The 9,246-nt window shown below is 36.5% G+C and overlaps 1 long non-coding RNA gene across 2 annotated transcripts; it reads left to right on the forward strand.

Moving 5' to 3' along the window:
• The first annotated feature begins 229 nt into the window (after positions 1-229).
• Positions 230-2,009, forward strand: LOC131527572 (uncharacterized). Of its 2 annotated transcripts, XR_009267681.1 has the most exons (7): positions 230-388; positions 483-865; positions 944-1,012; positions 1,155-1,250; positions 1,378-1,504; positions 1,598-1,708; positions 1,796-2,009. It is a non-coding gene; the product is annotated as an uncharacterized LOC131527572 (long non-coding RNA). The 2 variants fall into 2 exon arrangements; XR_009267680.1 differs by having other exon boundaries at positions 483-1,012.
• The last annotated feature ends 7,237 nt before the right edge of the window (positions 2,010-9,246 follow it).

Below are 9,246 nucleotides of genomic sequence, written 5' to 3' on the forward strand. Positions count from 1 at the left end.
TCCCACGGCTCTCAGCCCCTCCCCTCCCAAAAATTTTAAGTGAAAGTGACGTGACGTGACGTGACGTGGCCAAGTATGGTTACCCATACTCGGAATTTGTGTTCTGCAATTAACCCATCCAAATTGCACACACACAGCAGTGAACGAATGAACACACAGTGCAAATGACAACTGAGCCACCTATGAACCTTGATCAGTCTCAAGAAACTTGTATGAAGAAGAACAAACATTTCCCATACACCAATTCCAAATGATTTTCTGTTCCACAAAAAAAAAAAAAACCTGTTCCCCCCAAAAAAGGATCCACAAGTATGTGACACAGAGCAAGAAATGTTCAAGTTTTGGTGCATGTCAGCTTCCTGCAAAGGTACTCAATGTAGAGGAAGAGGTAATGAAATCATTATACAAAAATGAAAACTATTTATTTATTGCATATATTAAGGTACACTATTATTTACTGTATGAACTGCATGTAATTATAGGTCGACATGCTATGGAAGAAGCCACCTACAGAGTTGATAAGTCTCCTAGCCAGAATCTGGAGTACCTGTTACATCCCAAGGAATTCCAAACACTGAGGCCACATGAATGATTATTTGGAGAGGAATACATATCAAAACAAAAATCTGAATGCATAATTGTACAATTATATTTGTATTTGTAAATGCTGTCCTCAATATATTCAAGTATTTTGATTCAAATTGACGTTTGATTCAAAATGCTGTATTATTTGTAGACTATTGAGTGCTATTTAAGAGCTGTACTTAATATGAAGGGTGCAAATATCTACCAGCAAAACCATTACACCACAGGTGTCATTTTAAATAGCACAAGGGAGCAGATGGCATGGCAAAGATTGCGAAAAGTGAGAGCAGCTCCTTATGATTCTTAATTTTTACATGTACAGTACACAGACATGATTATGCATATTTCTGATAAACAGGTCAACTTTGAGCAATATGATGGGCTCATCACTTTCGTAAATATCAACAACATACACTAGAGGTTTGCGGTAAGTAAAAAGACTGCAAATACAAATGTTAAGCTAGTACATGTAAACATGGACATGCCCATATAGAAATGTTTGATCTTTTCAGCGACATTTGATTGACTTTTGTAGTTATAATTTATTTGTTTCCTTTTCTCCATTTTAGTGACTACATGCTTACACTGACACCATTTTTAATACTTGACCCTCAAAGTGGTACAAATTAAATGAAAGAAGCCAAAAAAGCCTGCAAATACCTTTGGTAGGACAGTTTGTTTTAAAAAGTAATTTGGCTTCTTTAGCTCCACAACATTAATGATGGTAAATTACCATAGTTGGTGTTGCTTAAAACCACAATAAACACACACACTGCATTTTTCCAAAAACAGAAAATTTTTCCAAATGAGAAAAAACAAGTATGGAAGAGAGGACTTGGTGAGTACCAAGTGGAAACCTGGCACAATCCAACATTCATTTCAGGAGGATGGTTCCAGCTGTGGTGTCTTTGTGATGCTGGTAAATGGAGGGGGAAAGTGGTTTACATAAACACTGTCTTCACCTTTTCCCATATGATACTGTGCCTATTAATTTTCATTGCTGTCCTTCTAGATGGCGAAACCGGTGGTGGAAGAGTTCCCAAAAATTCCTGACAGCATTAATATAAGGAGATGATGTGCCACTACAGGAAAAATGTGGCCAATTAAATTTTGCTGGCATCAGGTATAAAGTACTTTGAAAGAACAGTATAATTCCATGTCAGACACAGAGAGATGAATTATAATCCTATCTACATTCAAATGATTGCAGTGTGAAGAGAGGAGTACTGCTCTGTGTGTGGAGAAAAAGAAAGAGCCCAAACAGAGGAGCAATGCATCTGGGTATTCACTACGCCATTTCTGCCTGTTGACTGTTTTCACAACTACATTTAATAATTCCAACACTTTCTTAATACATCTAACAACATGTCCTATTTCCCTTCCAGATTCAATGTGAATTATGCCAGAGGTAGTTTCATGTTCAGTGCCTCAACACTGCTACCAGAAGAACAAGCATGGATTTGTGATGTGTGTTTGTAAGCTATTTAGTTAGAGGAGCTGATGCTGAAAGTGTGTTTCAATTGTAAGAAAATTGTTTTGCACTGATAAGGGACAACGCAAACTATGAAAACATATTTTATTACATAAACAGTTTATACATAGAAAATAATTAAATTTTCGATTCATCAAAATATCCACCATTAGCAGCTGAAAACCTGGGCCAAGTTTAAACCAGTAACCAGGCATCACAGCTGGGAAAGGGGCATGTCTGACTTTGATATGTATATATTGCCATTATTATGTAATCAAAATGAAAATTATTATTGCTGGTCTTCAATGATAATGTCAAGTTACTTTAATGTACAGTATTTGCACCAACAAAAAATTATAAGGATTTATTCTGATGTCATCCAAAACCACACTTTGCCAGGGGTGTTTCCAAACTTTTGGAGGATAGTGTATGTGTGTATTTTTATTCTCATCCTATTTTTTATTGTCTGTGTGTTCTCTCTGCTGGAAGCCTGTGACACTAAATCAAATTCCTTGTATGAGCAAGAATACTTGGCAATAAAGCTCTTTCTGATTCTGATTCTGAGAAATGTGTATTGCCTATTTGATATGTCATGGAAATACATTTTTTTTTTTTAGTATTCTGTTTATGTTTCATATTGTTGTGGTGCTCGTTGTCTTCTGCTGGCCCTTTATGTGAATGTAGTTTTTAAAAACACACTTGCATTTGTGAGGGAGAAATAAATGTGACATTTGATATTTTGATAGTTCACTTTTTATTTATTATCTACAAAATGCTGACAAGGCCTAAAATGTTTATTTCCTAATTAGGATGCAAGAATGCTAAAAATATATATATTTTTTTCTGGCCAGGAAAACTTTACCAGACTGCAGCAACAGTGTACTTTGAACAACCTTTGGAGCTGTTTGTTCCACCGTATAAGATTTGAGCTGTATAGCTGCATTTCACAGTCAACTAAATGCAATAAATATGCCAATCCCCATGGTGTAGTGTGTTCTTTGGAGTGTGCATAATAACATCAAAGTGGTTTGGTGTTAACTTGGGTAGCGAAAAGTTATTGAAACTTTAATTTGCAGGTAGGATTGTGGATGGACCTTCAGCACCACATATGTGGACAGCGCCATGTCATTCAAACATAGCCAAGTTCATTTGAGGTTTAAAGCTTAGCAGTAGTATATTCAGTAAGTTTAGAGAAAGACATAACAGACCATTTTTAATTTCTACCATCACTGTTTTCTATGGGGTTCTCCTTTGACACAACTTCCAGTTCAATAGCTTTCCAAGGGGGCACACAACGTTACAAAACAAGTTTCTAAATATTTAGCTGACCCTTTTCAACATATCAGAAGTCTTTAAAGTACAAGTATTTGCTCTAAATGGTACAATTGCAACATTTCTGTATTACACTTTGCTCATAATGGTTTCAGAGTTCTTTTAAAGCAAATAATTCCTCTATAAATAAATCCATTAATTAAAGAAGTTACTATTTTCAGGCATTACAGTAATAAATACATTTAGATAATGTAATGTTTTTGGATGGAAGGTAAGAAATCCATAGAATACAGTGATGTTAAAAATTTTAAATCTACAATAAATATTACTACATTAAAGACTTGTAGTATGTTCTTTAGAGTCAAATGAATATTTTGCAACTTGTTTTGTAATGGTGTGAGCCTCTTTTCAAAAGTTATTAAACTGCCAGTTGTCTCTAAGAAGAAACCCATCGAACAGAGAGATGTTAGAAATGTACATTTAGAGCAAATACTTGTCCTTTAAAGAGTTCTGCTATGTTGTACAATTTCAACTAATTATTTAGAAATGTGTTTTGGAAAAGTGTGAGCCTGTTTTCCAAAGTTATCCAACTAGAATGTGTCTCAATGTACGCACCCATCGAACAGAGAGATGTGGGAAAAGTGTCATTTAGAGCGATTTTTGTCCTTTAAAGAGTTCTGCTATGTTGTACAATTTCAACTAATTATTTAGAAATGTGTTTTGGAAAAGTGTGAGCCTGTTTTCCAAAGTTATCCAACTGGAATGTGTCTCAATGTACGCACCCATCGAACAGAGAGATGTGGGAAAAGTGTCATTTAGAGCGATTTTTGTCCTTTAAAGAGTTCTGCTATGTTGTATAATTTCAACTAAATACTTAGAAATGTGTTTTGGAAAAGTGAATCACATAGTATTCATAAAATCTTTAATAATGATTTTTATTTATTCATTTCTTAATTATCTCTCGTCTCTATCGTTTTATTTAGTGCGCACTTATTATTTTTAATGTTCTTTATTACTTCCTCACTTAATATCTCTTCTCCACAGCACTGTTCTCAGAACATCATATTATAGAAAATAGTATACTCATTTTATTAACAGCAATGGAGTTCTGAGAGCTCAAAAATGGGGCCTGGACAGCCCTCAACCCACATGAAACTTCCACAGGTCACACCAAGAAGGATAACTATCCGGATGAGCAAATGAGCATGCTTGATATCACTAACAAAAACTCTGAAAGTTTCCATTTACAGGTGACAGCAGTTATATCAAGGCCCAGGAATGGTTTGCTCCACCATTAAGAACCAGTGAGTGTGCAGTTATGGCCTCAAGGAAGAATCTTGCATTGATCAGCAAAATAGTTGCAAAGTGACACCTGGGTCCACATCTCTCACCTTAAAATACACCAACCAGCTTCAACAACCCCACACAGCATGAAGTGAGGGATGAAGGGCGTGCTAGTAACGACCCTCCCTTGCCAACGAGGGAAAGACCATTGCAACGATTCGCAAAGAGTCACCCTGGTGAAGATGGAATGAGTGATGGGACAGCTAACGAGACGATCAGAATACTTGGGAGCCAACAAATAGAAAAGAGGAAGTGGAAAGAGAAGGAAACAGACAAGCAGACAACTCAGGAGAAAGTGACGAGGAGAGAAGAGTGACACAAGATGAAGTACAAACTGATGACAAATCAAAAAGAGATAAGCAAGGAGCTCACATTCTTTTGTGAGAGGAAGCAGAAAAGTGGAAAGATATCTGATGATCATCACATGCCTAATGCATATTGTAATTCTACAAGCTCGAGCTGAAGACAACGGCAACCAGACTTCCTTTCAATTGCAAATGCAAACGAGAACCAACAGCAACCAGACTTCCCAAGAATTAACTTTTCAGCCCTCAAATAAATCTAACAGTGACTTCAACTTAATCCAAAATGAACAAGCACAAGTAGAGGAGGAAAAAATATCTAGACAAAATAGACACATTGCAGATGACAATCATAACATCACTATTAAAAGCAATTCAGATATATTATGGGAAAAGGCAGAAGATAATAGTTGGTATAAATGGGTAAATTACACAGCCGAAAAAGAAGAATGGGAAAACTGCATAGTTTGCCTTGAAGCGAGACCAATTTTATATATTGTACCAATACCTATACACAGTAGTAATAAATAAGGAGTACATTGTGACAAAATGATTTATTGCTTTGACCTTTTGACCTTTTCCCCTCCCCCCCACGGCCCACCCACATAGCGACCACCCACATAGCGACCCCCCACGTCGTGTTGACCCCTTGACCCCGTTAATGCGTTCCAGATGTGAGGATTGGAATGCGTGAAATTCCTAAGTCATCCGGGGATGAGATATGTTGTTTGTACAAGTGTAAAACCATAAATGAGCTGTCAAGGATTGTTTTGAAGATTTTACGGTGGGGGTTTGCCCATCTGCGGCACGCGTGTCCGGTTGCGTTCCGAGGTGCGCGCTCTCTCTCCCTCTCTCTCTCTCTCTATGGAAAAAGATAATGGTTTTAAGGACAAAAGCAGAATAAATAAACAATTTTAACAGGTCAGTTTTAAGACAAACATATATTCTGTTGAAAAAAAAAAAAGTTTAGTTTAACAAATAAAATGGTCTTACATTCTTCGTGGAGAATCAGGTCTTCGTGGTATACCAGTCGGCCTCAAACGTAGTGATTACACAAATTGTGTTTAGTTTAAACTTTAATCATGTATTCCTCTCTGCAGAGTGAGCACGCTCCTGTCTGTGTGACTGTGTGGGCGTGTTTGTTTGTGTGTGTGTGTGTGTGTGTGTGTGACGCAGGCCCCCCACCGCACATGTCATTTCTGTCCGCTGCGAGTGACAAAGTTTTTTGCAAACATTTGATTTATTTCTATACTTTAATGTTTCCCTAATACGTCGAAAGTCCTTATATTTTAACTTATTTCACATCAAACGATTGTTTAAAAGTTTCTTATATCTTCAACATTGAATGTTTTTAAACTAAAAGTTGTAACATTTCGGCAGTTTTATAGCGGAGCGATGGCTCTGTGGTTAGTGTCATTGCGACGTGATTAGACTTTGTTTTGATCGCTTATCTAATCCCGGGCTCGGAAGCAGATGGGAGTTTTACTTACTCAAACATGTTCTGAGGGCAGAAAGGAAAATGATTGGTTCACAGATTCAACCAATCAAATTGAAGCAGAGGCGGGATCAGGAAATTTGAACGCGCGCGTGTGTGTGGAGGAGGGAATACATCAAACAGATAGGTTACTGACGCTTCGTGGGAGGCATTTATAACAAGGTAAGTGAATTTACCATGTATTTTAATGAAACAAACAGACAAAAAAAAAAAAAACATCTCAAACCTTTAGTGAGATAATTAGCGAACAAAGATGCACAGAACAAATAATCATCGCCTAAATATATCATATAGTATGCATTTTCATTAGACTGCTTCATCAGTCGATCGCACCAAAGCTGCTAATGAGGTAACTGGAGTAAAACATGTTTTTGCAATGCTATCTGTGAAACCGATATGAACGACAACAGAACTAGTTCAAATCTCCGTGACATTTCATCAGTCAGTTAGCGTTAGCATTAGCATTAGTACTGCTCTCAGGGCAGAAGTACTCAATATTCATATTACTGTTCTTTTTACTGAACTATGCACTGCTCTTGGGACAGGAGTACTCAGTATTAATATCACTGTTATTTTTACTGAACTATGCGCTGCTCTTGGGGCAGGAGTACTCAGTATTAATATCACTGTTATTTTTACTGAACTATGTGCTGCTCTTGGGGCAGGAGTACTCAGTATTAATATCACTGTTATTTTTACTGAACTATGCGCTGCTCTTGGGGCAGGAGTACTCAGTATTAATATCACTGTTCTTTTTACTGAACTATGTGCTGCTCTCAGGGCAGGAGTACTCAATATTCATATTACTGTTATTTTTTCTGAACTATGCACTGCTCTCAGGGCAGGAGTACCAACAGGTCCGTATTACTATTATTTTTACTGGACTATGTGCTGCTCTCGGGGCAAGAGTACTCAATATTCATATTATTTTTTTACTGAACTATGCGCTGCTCTCGGGGCAGGAGTACTCAATATTAATATTACTGTTATTTTTACTGAACTATGCACTGCTCTCAGGGCAGGAGTAACGTTACTCAATATTAATATTACCGTTATTTGTACTGAACTATGCACTCAATATTCATATTACTGTTATTTTTACAGAACTATGCGCTGCTTTCAGGGCAGAAGTACTCAATATTCATATTACTGATATTTTTAGTGAATTATGCCCTGCTCTCAGGGCAGGAGTACTCAATATTCATATAACTTTTAGTTTTACTGAATTATGCGCTGCTCTCAGGGCAGGAGTACTCAATATTCATATTACTGTTATTTTTACTGAACTATGCGCTGCTCTCAGGGCAGGAGTACTCAATAGGTTCATATCACTGTTATTTTTAGTGTACTTTTCGCTACATTCATCAAAGTATTTCTGTATGACTATACTTTGCTTGGGCATTTAAGAATGACCTTAACTGCATTTCAGATGCTGTGCAATAAGATTGGTCTGCTGGTTAGTCAGGTTATGCCGCCCAAAGATTGGCATTGTGAAACAATTGTGGCCAATCAGAAATCACCACGATTGCTTCACGAAGGCGGTCTTTCGTCTGGGACAGCCTAAAATCGTGCAGTGTGTTTCAGGCTTTAATCAAACAAACAAGAACCAGCTAATTAAGCTCTTCAAGAGCACTTTACAGACATGTTTGATCAGGATTGGAGCTGAACTCTGCAGGAAGGTAGATCTCCAGGAACAGGACTGGGCACTCCTGGTTTAAACTGTATGTAGCTGAAAATACAGTAGTCTAAGAAAAAATGATTATAACTGATTTGTTGAATATAACTTGCCAGCAAATAATAATCAGAATCAGAATTAGCTTTATACAGAATTAGCTTTATTAGCATAATAATAATAATGCTCTGTACCCATACTTTTATTTATATATATTTACAGTATATATTTCAGGACAGAAAGACCAGAATTGGGAAGAAAAAAATATATCTGGGCCATATTACCTTTGTATCAGCAGCTTCCTGATGAGGTAAATTTAAAAAAAGAAAAATAATTGGTTTCTATTACAATTCATATTTGTACAACTTTATTGACTTTTGCTAGGGTACTTTTTCCATGTTATAAGCTCTATGTTTTCTAGTAGTATTTCTTAGTAGATGTATAAAGGGTAGTATGGTAGAACTATTGCAATGAAGTGCAGATGGTTTACCAAAAACTAAAGTGTACTGTATATTTGTTATCTTATTCAATATGCACTGGTAACTACACACATATAAGGTATCTGTTTTCTGTATATTATTCATAATTGTTTCTGTCTATAGTCCTGGAGAACTCACAAATGCACTGTAGATTCAACTACATTTTTTTTTTAATTTACATTTTCACATGCTTATAATGACAACAAACCTGTGATTGACTGTGACTGTTTCATGTAGTTTTCTTCTCTTTGCAGAATAACATTCTTGAAAAGCAGAAGCCATCATTGGTCCATACTTGGAGTAAGGGAATCTCTGGACTTTCTTTGTAAATTCCTCTAGATTTAGTTGAGAATCTTGTTGATATTTGAAGTGCCCATATTATTTTTACCCCCCAAATATTACTTTTCATGCATTGTAAAATAGCTGTTTGTAAATGTAAAAGGTCTGCAAAAGTTTAAAGATCACATTTCATGACAAATAAAGTTTTGTCTCCTAAAAGTAAGAATTGATTCTGAACTGCTGTGCTGAAGTGAGTGTCAGAAACTCCAGTCTCACTTCCTGTTAGCAATTACCTGTTAGGTTTGTCTGCATAATGCCAGCCTATGGACTTCATCAGCTGTCCCTCA

The sequence above is a fragment of the Onychostoma macrolepis genome, chromosome 20 (genome assembly GCF_012432095.1).
Source record: "Onychostoma macrolepis isolate SWU-2019 chromosome 20, ASM1243209v1, whole genome shotgun sequence".
NCBI classification, from domain to species: domain Eukaryota; kingdom Metazoa; phylum Chordata; class Actinopteri; order Cypriniformes; family Cyprinidae; genus Onychostoma; species Onychostoma macrolepis.